Source organism: Rhinoderma darwinii, chromosome 5 (assembly GCF_050947455.1).
Source record: "Rhinoderma darwinii isolate aRhiDar2 chromosome 5, aRhiDar2.hap1, whole genome shotgun sequence".
NCBI lineage: Eukaryota > Metazoa > Chordata > Amphibia > Anura > Rhinodermatidae > Rhinoderma > Rhinoderma darwinii.
The window spans coordinates 212623699-212637060 of NC_134691.1; the positions used below are offsets into that span (position 1 = coordinate 212623699).

At 44.7% G+C, this 13362-nt stretch overlaps 3 pseudogenes; all 3 read right to left on the reverse strand.

Moving 5' to 3' along the window:
- Positions 1 to 4381: 4381 nt before the first annotated feature.
- On the reverse strand, positions 4382 to 4451 carry LOC142654658 (U2 spliceosomal RNA; annotated as a pseudogene).
- A 1257-nt stretch (positions 4452 to 5708) lies between these two features.
- On the reverse strand, positions 5709 to 5922 carry LOC142654310 (U2 spliceosomal RNA; annotated as a pseudogene).
- Positions 5923 to 12447: 6525 nt separating this feature from the next.
- On the reverse strand, positions 12448 to 12621 carry LOC142654377 (U2 spliceosomal RNA; annotated as a pseudogene).
- Positions 12622 to 13362: the final 741 nt, after the last annotated feature.

Here is a 13362-nt window from a genome sequence, read left to right on the forward strand (position 1 = left end):
TTTCTGCAAAAAAATATGAAATTTGTAAAATTCACCTCTACATTGCTTTAATTCCTGTGATATGTGTAAAGGGTTAAGACATTTTCTAAATGCTGTTTTGAATACTTTGAGGGGTGAAGTTTTTAAAATGGGGTGACTTTTTGGGGGTTTCTAATATATAAGGCCCTCAAAGCCACTTCACAACTGAACTGGCCCCTGTAAAAATGGCCTTTTGAAATTTTCTTGAAAATGTGAGAAATTGCTGCTAAAGTTCTAAGCCTTGTGAGGTCATAGAAAAATAAAAGGATGTTCAAAAAACAATGCCAATCTAAAGTAGACATATGGGGGATGTTAATTAGCAACAATTTTGGGTGGTATAACTGCCTGTCTTACAAGCAGATACATTTAAATTGAGAAAAATGCTAATTTTTGAAATTTTTCGCTACATTTTGGTGTTTTTCACAATTAAATACTGAACATATCGAGCAAATTTTGCCAGTAACATAAAGTCCAATGTGTCACGAGAAAACAATCTCAGAATCGCTTGGATAGGTGAAAGCATTCCGGAGTTATTACCACATAAAGTGACACATGTCAGATTTGAAAAATGAGGCTCTGTCAGGAAGGTCAAAAGTGGCTAAAGAGGGAAGGGGTTAAAATATTGTCAGTGTTTGTATCTCCATCAATATTGTCTAACAGGGTATGCTTATCGTTAATTTTCTTAAAAAAGTACCTGGAGCAGGTCTCATTTTCCTCGAGGTGTTTAATTTTTGAACGAAAGACAATTTCCTTACCTCTCTGCTCCAGGCACTGGGAGATCTCCTTCCTAATCTCCATAATCTCCTCCTCCACCTGCATACCCTGTTCTCTGAACTTGTATTGGGTCTGCAGACGGGTATTCAAATTAGCAAAAAAATCCTGTTTTTCTTTTGCTTTTCTCCTTCCGATTTTAATGAAAAAGTCTCTTATTTTTATTTTTATTTTCTCCCACCATGAGACTATGGACATATTTGGATGTCTTACCAGTCTGCAGCCCTTATAAAAGGTAATAAAATCAGATAAAATTTGCGGATCATCTAAAAGGGAAACGTTCATTTTCCAGGCTTTTTTGACAGTATTTTTCCCAATATCATTTTTAACTTTAAAATACAATAATTTATGATCAGATAAGACCTTGGGATTAAGATCACTATTAAAAGGCAGTACTTGATAAGAACAGAATATAAAATCGATCCTGGAGCTACAGTTCACATTGCTCCAGGTGACGCCGGCCTCTGCAGATAAATTGCTGTTACATTTCTTAAAAACATCAGTAAGTTTAAAATCTGTAACTATATCTTTTAATAATGATGAGGTTTTGTCATAATTCCTGCTTACTGAGCTAGAGAACCAGCGTTCCCCCTTTTAAAATACAATTAAAATCACCCGCTAAAACAAGTGGCTCTGAATCGTTTAAAAAAAGGGGTAAAATCTCTAGCATTCTAGCTCTTTAATTCTTGTCCGAGGACCCATAAAAATTTAAAAACTGCCATCTAATACCATCTATAAAAGCTTTGACCAATAAAATTCTACCTGGTAAAATTTCATTAAAACTGTCAATTAAAACGTTCCCTTTAAATAAAATGGCGACACCTGCGGCTCTGGAATCGTTAGACCCGGACCACACTGAAGGTCCGAGTCTCCAGTCTTCCTTATATTTGTTGTAGTTCGTGCGATGTGGGATACAGCATTCCTGTAGGAAAAAAACGGTGGCGGAAAAAATAGAAAGATAATCAAACAGGGCAGCTCTTCTCGTCTTGGAATGCACGCTCCTAACATTTAAGGAAATGCCACATAACTCTGCCATGAGGAAAAGGGAAAAGAGACAGTCTTATGTAATCTTACCCGAGGTGGCCTCAGCAGTCCTCGGCGTCACCAGAGACCTCACTCGAACTCTCATCGCCCTCCGACTTCAAACCAACTGTATAAGTTGAGGAGATTGGAGAGGAACTCATGTCAGACAGCTGACCCCCCGCCATACCTGAGGCACTGATCGAAAATGGGTCCCAGATGGACTCCACGGGCAAGGTTTCTGGAGCATCTCGTATGGCAGCCTCCTCCCCTACGATAGGGGCAGGAAACGCACTCGCGGCCGTTTCAGGGACTTCTGTCACCTCAGAGGTAGCTATGCTTGTCTACCCCAACTGGCGAGAAGGGGGGAGACCTTCAGCTGGTGCTTCCGGGGGCACGTCAACTGGTTTCCCTGCTTTCGCTCTAGCAGGTACTCCCATCGGCACCCCCGACTACGCCCTACGCCTTTTAGACCTTGCTGCCGCTCCGCCCGGGTCCTCTGCCTCAGGTACAGGCTAACCCAGCATCTCTTGCGGCCCAGGCGGATCAGCTTCATCCGAACTACCCATCTCCTCCGTTTCCTGAGGGGGCTTTTTCGTCCGCTGATCACTGGCTCTTCTCTTGAACCGCCTTTGCTCCTTTGGGTCACCTGTTTGGGGGGGGGTCTGCTGGAGGTGTCCATGTCGTTTGCCTCTTCACCTCTTGGTTCCTCTCCTTGTGCGGGGGCGATCTGGCCTGCTGGCTGCTCTGGACGCCTCGGCAGGACCTCGGGTTGTTCCGATCTGTGGGGACAAGTAGCATATAGATGACCAACTCGGCTGCAAAAACGACACCTTTTCCCCAGAGGGCAAGTTTTGGCCTCGTGCTCAGAGCTGCCACAATTCCTACAGGTGCTTTCGCAGAACTCTTTGGTGTGACTGTACTTTTGAAATTTTCTACAGAATGGAGGCATTCCTGTATAAAAAAGATCTCCTGCCATATCACCTAATTTAAAGCGTGCTGGCGGCAACATTATCCCCCCTGCTGTATTGGCATCTCTATAACAAGTTACTAAAAATCTCCACTTTGACGTCCAAACTCCAACTTCGTTCATTATTTTGCCAATACATTTTACACTTTTGAAATAGGGGGATAAAAAGGACATCACATCTTTTAAATCTGCAAACGGGCAGTACATTTTTATCACAATCATCTTAGTGATGTCCAACACATGTTCGTATAATTCAATACCGTCCAGTCTCGGATCGTATTTTACCATGTATGCCGCCAGCAGATCTTGGAACACTCCATTCTGTACAAAAGTTATGTCATATGTTCTTCTCCTTGGATAGTCTTGTACCGCTAATATCTCCCGCTTCTGAATGTTGAAAATGCCAACAAGCACGGTCTCCACCAAGAACTTCAGGCCGCAGGTTGTCGCCTTCTCTTCTGATACAATGACACGAATTGTATTCTTTATCCGGGCATACGCCGGTATCTCACCAGGACTTTCGTCCATGGTGAGGGGATTTCAGGAAAGTTACGCCACCCGTTGGTGACGTAACGTCTATGCAACTTCCCCTTTTCGGCCGAAACCTACACGGGGGTATGTGGATCGCAACCCGTTGCTCAGGACTAAGCCTCTCTCCCAAATAGCAGCACGGGTGTGAAGTCCAGGCGAACCTGGACGATCCCACGAGGCCGAGAGAGAGGGTACCTGAGCACCTCCCAACCAAGACCAGGCAGCACTGACTACAAGTAACCAGCCTTTTTTTTTTTTTTTTTTTTTTTTTTGAAAGCCCAAGTCGTGCTTTCTATCACCCAAGTGCATAAAAAGTGCAGAGGTGCCACACAAAAAGTGCACAAGGATGCGGTCTATCGCAGCCCTTCTCTTAAAAGAGAGAGGCCCCGCATAACCATTCCTCGACCCTCCAAGCCTTAGGCCTAGAGGATCAAGGATCGATGATCCCCCCTCGCCGAAGCTTAGAGAGACCCAACAACACTCCAAGGCTTCTACCTGGGCTGCCACCCCAGTGTCCACCTTGGAGCCTGCATCAAAGGTGCACCTCCCCTCCGAAGAAGGGAGGCCGGGTTGCAGGGGAAAACGGAACCAGATGGCCACACATTTTCCCCCTAGACCTCAGGAGGGTCCCAAAAGGGCACCGCATCCCAAAATCCTTGTGACAAAACGTGACAAACACACAGTGAAAAACAAAATTAAATAAGTGGATGTGCGCTGTGATACAGCCTGGACATCCGCCAGGTATAAAAAATTCCTCATCTCCCAGCCAGAAGGCCGGGAGAATAAAGGTGTGTGCTCATATAGCGTGAAAGAGAGTGCGTGCAAATGTGCCTTCACTCAGTGGGATCCCACCCCCAGTGAGTTAGGGCACCCCAGGGTCACCAGCCCTGGGGCACATAGCAACTCGGGCTTTCAAACTACCCGACCTCCTGACCTCGATCCGGCGGTCGCCTGGTCACCTACAAATGGTACCTTTAAACCAAATGCGTACACCAGAGCGATGACCGTTGTGGTTCCCTGCCCTCACCTCGGCGTTCTGTCATCCCCCTACGATGGCCCATCAACCACCGGCAGGGATGATTACTAACCTCAGCTTGAGCAGGTACTACACTTGATCTTAGCCAAAAGGCCGAGAAGCGATAACCCCAAAGTGGCGCGCGTTGCCCGAGCCTGCCCAATACTGCTGTTCACCCCTTGCAGCGATTCAGTCTACTCCTAGGCAATTCCATGGGGCCCTGCAGGCTCACACACTCACAGCTACACGGGAGGTGAATAAAGGCCGGAGAGGAAGCAAGACAGGATTTGCTTCTTTTGCTTGCACCACAATGCAGTGCTGAAAGAGGAGGAATCTACATAAAAACGCCTTCCTGGCAACGCCCAAATGCCCTCCTGCCGTGCAAACACTGGCAGCAGCAGCAGCAGTAAGTGCATGCCCACTGCCACCCCTTCTCCTTTCACACCTTGTATCAGCTTTAATCCAGTCCAGTGCTGCCTGCTGAGCAGCACTGACCAACACTGCCTGGGCCCAGGCTTTAATCTCTGAGGCCCCATTATGATGTCAGAAAGCTGGCTCTGGCTCCTGAGGGCTCCACTATGACACGTGCAAAGTTCCGTCTGAACTTTATATAAGACGGTGTGGCTCAGTCAGTCACTCAGTGTTGCCTGAGAGGGCAACACTGCAACAGCCGGCCCCCAGGCTGTCTTTTTTTTGCACAGCTAGTTGCCTCCAGGAGGCCACAAGAGGGAGACAAGAGACTGCAAAATGAAAAATAGGCATCCACCAACTTTACAGACAACTTCTCCTTGCTCCTACAACCTCCATCCTTGCACAGTTTGTTATTCTTCCAGGTAACATAGTAACAAATCCAAATTGCTGCTCTCTTTGTAGGCAAGCAAGGGTTTGTTGCAACTGCAATTCTTACTTCTTTGAAATGTAGGGACGACAGTACATTCCATCACATCCATCTAGTGTACACAGGTAGGTACATTGTGGCGGGCGGGCGGCCGGCCGGCTGCTTTAATGGCTGTTTGCTGTTCCCCTACTCCACTCCACTATTTGACTGTGGTGCTGCATCAATCAGTGGCTGGCTTGATGGCTGGCTCAGGTGCAGCTCTTAACTTACCTAGAAGGGAGGGCGGAGAGAAGACAAGGAAGGTGAATGAGCTGTTCCAATGTGAAATGCCAGAAACACAGAAACACAGAAGACACAAAACAAGAGGTGGCAATCTATAAATTAATTGCATTTAATAAATTAGCTCATTATCACACATGACTAAAAATGCATTGTCCAACAGGTGTTGAAATAATGGGATTAAAGGAGATGTGCAATGTGCAACAAAAAAACAATGGCAAACACAAAAAGCACTTTTGGAATCTGATTTTAGTGAACACATAAGGAAAGGGTGCACCGGTCCTGGAAATACTGCAATACCAGGTCAATGCGTGGAGTGGACAGAGCAAGCTCTATTTCCATCTCCCTGTTCTAAAAATCCATTTAATATATGGTCCCCAGATAGGGGACGTATCAGATATTAAACTGATAATAACAGATTTTTTTTTTAAGTTGGCTACCCCTTTTCAGGGGTGTCAATGATTTATTTCATAAAAAAATACAGTTTACAATAAAACCAACTTTTGTACAAATCAATAAAATCAATATTTCATTGCATTACATTACATAAAAGGGACATGGTGGCAAATCTTTATATGTTGGAGTTCCATTCTTTCACAAACCATTTATTAAGAAGGGTGGCATTTCTGTTTTTTGTCTAATAAATAATAAATGTACATTTCGCTAAAACAAAGACCTAAAACATCATCAGTAGATAAAACATCGTGCTTAAAAATCAGGATGTTCCTGGCCTTCCATAGAGCTTCTTTGGCGCAATTCATCGTCTTCCACGCTATTATCTTTTGGTTCGCGGTTGGGCATCCAAATAGTCCATATAAAATCTCTTCATAATTCAAGTCTTTCAGGTCTGCCATCTTTTCCAAAAGAGGGAATATTTTTTTCCAAAATTCCTTCGCAAAATCACACGTCCAAAAAATGTGTCGAACTGTTTCCTCGGCCTGGCAGCCTTCCCTCGGGCAGACGGCAGACCTCGCGAACCTCCTTCTCTATTGGAATGCCCGGCATGGAAGACATTGATGAATGCAGCTCCAGACCAGGTCTATCTGTGTATTAAAAAGATAAAACACATTAATAATTTTGAAGATAAAAGCACTTCGTTCCTCATTAAAATTCTCAATTCTGCTGACCGTCTCACTTTCTCTTAGGTTTTTAATTAATTTTTTACTATTTTTCAGCTCATTTACATTTTTTCCCTTCAGGTTGAATAAGGCCACTATCTTTTCTAAAATCACATAGTTTATTGAGAGTTTAAAAGCGTAAGGTGAGGATAAAACAATGTTGAACCACCCAAACCTTCGCATTAAAAACCCTGTATTAAAACGTAAAAAGTAGGACCAATAATGTTCTTTAAAAAGGGAATTAAAACAGAAACTGAAGAACTTGATTAAAAGAAACCTATTAAAATTCGGAAAATCTTTGCCACCCTTCGGTTTGGATTTCATCACAATCTCTCTTTTTAGTTTTTCCATTCTGGAACTCCAAAAGAAGGTAAAACATGCTTTAGTAATTTTTTGCAATAAAACCATGGGGGGAGGGAAAACCATACTCCGATATAAAAGCAGGGGTAAAATTACCATTTTAATAATTAAAACTTTTCCCTCCATGGTAAGTTTTCTCATGTTCCACATACATATTTTTTGATTTACCTTCTGCGCCACCATGTCCCAACTGATAAAACCATTATCGCACTCACTGAAGGAGATACCTAAAATTGTAATATTATCTGACACAGGGACGGGTATGTCTCTAAAAGCCATGCTTCCTATATTTAAAATATTACTTTTGTCGAAGTTCACCTTAAAACCGGAAGCACAGCAATAAAACTCAATTTGTCTGAGGGTTCTCTGAAGCGACAGGGTGTCCCTGCAAAAAACCACTACATCGTCCATGTACCCCACTGCTTTAGCCTCTACGCCGCCACCCCCGGGCAGGGGGACTCCACGTATTAACTTATCGCGGCGAATTGTACACAGTAGAGGCTCTAATGCGCAAATAAAAAGCAGTGGGGACAAGGGACACCCCTGCCTCACCCCTGAGTTTAAAATCACGTCCTGTGTCTTAAAACCATTCACTAAAATTTTGCTTGTGCAATCTTTATAAAAGGCTTTAAGTGATAATAAAAATCCTTCAGGTATACCCATACGCTCTAAAACCTTAAAAAGATAAAAATGAGAGACACGGTCGAACGCCTTCTCGAAGTCTATTGATAAAATGGCTAATTTACCTTTTCTAGACCTCGTGTCCTCAATCACATCTTTTATCAGGTTAAGATTATCCCAGATGCTGCGGCCTGGCACCCCACACACCTGGTTAGAGTGTACAATGTGGGGTATTATGGCTTTTAGTCTATTTGCGCACACTTTTGCCATTATTTTATAGTCGCTATTCAGAAGGGTTATTGGTCTCCAGTTCTTCAAAACTGCGACGTCACCTTTCTTATGTAGCAAAGAGACCTCACCCTTCCGCCAGGACTTAGGCAGCATCTTGGAATTAAAAACTTAATAAAAAAGGCTAAAAAGATCCTCTTTTAAAATGTCATAAAATTTGACATAAAACTCACTGGGTATACCATCCGGTCCGGGAACTTTTCCGGCTTTAAAACTCTTTACCGTTTCTAAAATCTCCTGCTCCGTCAGCTCCTGTAATAAAAAATTCTGGGAGACAGGGTCTAAAACAGTAGTAATCTCCTTCAGTGAGTCACGCATAAAATTATGATCCACAGTTTTAACACTAAAAAGGTCAGCATAAAACTCATGAACTTTACTTAAAATACCCTGTACATCTGACACACCTTCAATATTTTTAATAATAGCCTTTTTATTGTTAATTTTTTAAAAAAAGTACCTGATTTATTTGCCTTTCTGCTCCAGGCACTGAGCTATTTCTTTTTTTAAGTTAGTGATGTAAGTTTTAACGTCAATTTCATTATCTCTCATCTTGTACAGGGTCTGCAGACGGGTGCTGAGAATTTTAAAAAAAGCATGTTTTTCTCTGGCTTTCGCCACGCTCTTTTTAATAAAAAATTCCTTTATTCTTTTTTTTATTTTCTCCCACCATGCACTGATGGGAGTACGCATGTCTCTCCCCCGCCTGCATTTTTGGTAAAATTCAATAAAATCAGTAAAAACCTGTGGATCATCTAAAAGGGAAACATTTAACTTCCAGGACTTCTTACACACCAATTTATTAAAATCACGCTTTACATAAAATGATAAAAGCTTGTGATCTGAAAAAACATTAGTTAAAACTTCACAATTAAAAGGCAGTACATTCTCATTACAAAAAATAAAATGTATCCTGGAGCTACAGGTGGCGTTGCTCCAGGTAACGCCGGCTTCCTCTGGGCTGCTCCTATTACATTCTTTGTACACATCAGTTAATTTAAAATCATTTACAATATCTTTGAGCAGTCCAGAGGTCTTATCGTAATTCCTACTTGTAGCACTGGTAAGCCGGCGTTCCCCCCTCAGGATACAGTTAAAATCACCTGCGGGGATAAAAGGCTCAGTTGTATTAATAAAAAGAGGTAACATTTCTAGCATCTCTGCTCTCTCATTTTTGTCAGGTGAGCCGTAAAAATTTAAAAACTGCCATTTTACGCCGTCAATAAAAGCTTTAACCAATAAAATACGTCCTGGAAGAATCTCTTGAATAAAATCAATAAAAATGTTTCCCTTAAAAAGAATGGCGACCCCTGCTGATCTGGACTCGTTAGATCCAGACCAGAGTGATGGACCATACTTCCAATCCTCTTTGTATTTATGGTACTTCATTGCATGGGGAATGCCGCACTCCTGCAGGAAAAAAACAGAGGCTGCCAGGCCAGATAAAAAACTGAAGAGAGCAACCCTTCTGACTTTGGACTTGGCGCCCCTCACGTTGAGGGAGACCCCCTTTATTTCAGACATCGTGGAGTTTTAATTGTGTTAGTCTTGATTTTAAAAAATAAAATAATCGTGTTACTTAAAATCAGACTTGGCCTCCACCAGCAATACCAGAAATCTTGCTTGAACTCATCTCCCCGCCCTCGTCTGACTCAAGCGAGAAAGGGGATGTGATTCAGGAGAGGAACTACCTTCAGTGAGAGTCGAGCCAACAGCCCTCATCTCGTATCCCAGATTCACACAGCCTTACCTGGGTCTCTAGCGGCTCACCATATAGGTCTGTATCGGGTGGGTACCCCAAGGGCCCCGCCGCTCCCCCCTGAGGCCGTGCAGGCTGTGCAGGCCGTTCTAGAGGGGGAGGTTGCGCACATGGCGGGGTGTCGGTTGGCTCGGGGGGAACAGCGCCCACCCTCCTCACCAGTAACGACGAGGGGGTGGTCCTAGGAGGAGCCTCACTTTCCTTTACAGACGTATCCATTTGCTCCTCCCCTGTCACCCCCCTACCGGCACGCTCCTGTTTACCCTTTTTACGGGGACCCACTTTCAGCCAACCTTCCTCCTCAGACTCCGTATCTAGAGACCCAGGATTGGGAGCGGGCCCGGTATCCACTGAGCAACCAGCACTTTGGGATGCCTCAGTTATCTCACTGGCCTGCCCCTTCTCAGCCTTACGTTTGGCTTGGCGCTTTTATTTCGCACTGGGCTCCCTTTTCTCCTCTGAGGCTGTTGGCTGTGAGGTACCTGTTTTGGCTCCAACAGACCTTACTCTTGAAGCCCAGGTACCCCGCTGCTCCTTTGCAGCACTGGCTTGTTCCTCTCCCTGAGGGCGGGGCTGGTCCACTGGTGGAGCACGTGGGGGCGCCCCGGGTTGCTCTTCTCCGCTTCGGTACCTATGAGGACAAGAGAAATACAAGTGACCAGTTTTTTGACAAAAGTTGCATTTTTTTTCTTCTGTGCACTCCCTTATATTGTGCTCTTTGCTTCCACAGTTTCTGCAGGTGACATCTCAGTTAAAACTGGTATGTCCATAGGTACCCCAAGCCCTGCAGAAGTTTGGCATCCCTGAGAAGTAGAGGTCGCCATTCACATTTCCAATTTTAAAACGAGCCGGTGGTAATCTCGTTTCTTGGGTGGAGGGGTCCTTAATCAGCGTAACTGAAAACTTCCATTTGGCGGTCCACACTCCACACTCGTTCATCACTTTCCCCAGGAGTTTGACATTTTTGAAGTAGGCAGCTAGAAATGCTGCCACTTCCATATCTCTCACATATGGGGAATACATTTTAATCGCCACGAGTTTTGTTACTTCAAATTCGTGCTCTACTACCTTGACTCCCGCTGCTACGAGTTCACCTTGTTTCCTCTCAGCTCGGTCCATAGCATCACGGAGTATTCCTTCTCCCATGAAGGTGACATCGTAAATTCCTCGCTTCAGGTAGTCCTGGATAGCCAAGAGCTCGTTCTTGTGGACCGCCAGCAGATCTTCCAAAATGGCGTGGACTAAAAATTTAATACCACGGGGACCGTCTCCACCCTCTGCCACGATAAATCGTGCAGAATTCTTAAGCCGGGCGTACACCGGCACCGCATCGGGTTCGCCTGCCATTAGCGTGGCCAGGTCAAACGGCACAGCTTTTGCTGCGCCCCTTGACTTACGGAGACCAAGGGGCTGGGGGGGATCGCAACTCGTTGCTCAGGACTAAGCCTCTCTCCCAAATAGCAGCACGGGGGTGAAGTCCAGGCGAACCTGGACGATCCCCCGAGGCCGAGAGAGAGGGTACCGGAGCACCTTCTGACTAAAAACCTTCTGTACAAGTACACTTGGTCCTAGCCAAAAGGCCGAGAAGCGATAACCCCAAAGTGGCGCGCGTTGCCCGAGCCTGCCCAATACTGCTGTTCACCCCTTGCAGCGATTCAGCCTACTCCTAGGCAATTCCATGGGGCACAGCCGGCTCGCACACTCACACAAGCACAGCTAGGCGGGAGGTGAATAAAGGCCGGAGAGGAAGCTACACAGGATTTGCTTCTTTTGCTTGCACCACAATGCAGTGCTGAAAGAGGAGGAATCTACATAAAAACGCCTTCCTGGCAACGCCCAAATGCCCTCCTACCGTGCAAACACTGGCAGCAGCAGCAGTAAGTGCATGCCCACAGCCACCCCTTCTTCCTTCACATCTTGTATCAGCTGTAATCCAGTCCAGTGCTGCCTGCTGAGCAGCACTGACCAACACTGCCTGGGCCCAGGCTTTTATCTCTGAGGCCCCATTATGATGTCATAAAGCTGGCTCTGGCTCCTGAGGGCTGTACTATGACACGTGCAAAGTTCCGTCTGAACTTTATATAAGACGGTGCTGCTCAGTCAGTCACTCAGTGTTGCCTGAGAGGGCAACACTGCAACAGGCGGCCCCCAGGCTGTCTTTTTTTTGCACAGCTAGTTGCCTCCAGGAGGCCACAAGAGGGAGACAAGGGACTGCAAAATGGAAAATAGGCATCCACCAACTTTACAGACAACTTGTTCTCCTTGCTCCTACAACCTCCATCCTTGCACAGTTTGTTATTCTTCCAGGTAACATAGTAACAAATCCAAATCGCTGCTCTCTTTGTAGGCAAGCAAGGGTTTGTTGCAACAGCAATTCTTAATTCTTCTTGAAATGTAGGGATGACAGTACATTCCATCACATCCATCTAGTGTACACAGGTAGGTCCATTGTGGCGGGCGGGCGGCTGGCTGCTTTAATGGCTGTTTGCTGTTCCCCTACTCCACTCCACTATTTGACTGTGGTGCTGCATCAATCAGTGGCTGGCTTGATGGCTGGCTCAGGTGCAGCTCTTTAACTTACCTAGGAGGGAGGGCGGAGAGAAGACAAGGAAGGTGAATGAGCTGTTCCAAATTGAAATGCTGGAAACACAGAAACACAGACGACACAAAACAAGAGGTGGCCATCTATTCATTAATTAATTGCATTTAATAAATTAGCTCATTATCACACATGACTGTAAAAATGCATTGTCCAACAGGTGTTGAAATAATGGGATTAAAGGAGATGTGCAATGTGCAACAAAAAAACAATGGCAAACACAAAAAGCATTTTTGGAATCTGATTTTAGTGAACACATAAGGAAAGGGTGCACCGGTCCTGGAAATACTGCAATACCAGGTCAATGCGTGGAGTGGACAGAGCAAGCTCTATTTCCATCTCCCTGTTCTAAAAATCCATTTAATATATGGTCCCCAGATAGGGGACGTATCCGATATTAAACTGATAAGAACAGATTTTTTATTTTTTATTTTAATCCTCTTCTATCACCAACTCTTTCATGACACCTTGTTTTTCTACATCACTCAACTTACCATCCAAAACTTTTAGCACATCACTTTCCATATCTTCATCTCTCCACTTATTTGCATACAAATCCTCATAAAAACTCGCAACTTCTTCACTTACTCCATCACCGCTCACCTAATTGCCATCTCTTCCAACCAACACATTCATACTTTGTCTTTTACTAAAGACTTTTTGGAAAAAAAAACTGCTACACTTCTCATCAAACTCCATTTTATCTAATTTTGCCCTATAAATAATACTTTTTCTCACATTTTGTGAAGCGATTTTGACTCCCATATTGCCCAAAAACTTTTAGCTCATGGAGAACACTGAAAAAACAGAACAAAGGAAAAACATTATCTATAAAGTTCCACCACCATCCACAACGTCCGCAATGTCTTCCTCCAGCGTTTGCGACGAAGAGCCGGCTTGCGGGGTTTGGTTTTCACCCTCCTCACTACGTCTTTTCTTGAAAACCCTCCTCTGCACGCACAATGCTTGGCCATCTTCGTCTGATTCATCCCCACCACGCTCCCTTTGACTCTTTACCGTCTCTGAGCTTGATGGGAACTCATGAATATTCGTTGGATCTGATTCATGCACCGCCTCCCCTGCCTCTTCAAACAGCTCCTCAAAGTGTCTCATCAGGGGTAAGAAAGGGTGGGGCCCACCTGGTTGTAAAATCTGTGGCTCACTTACTTTCAGCTTCT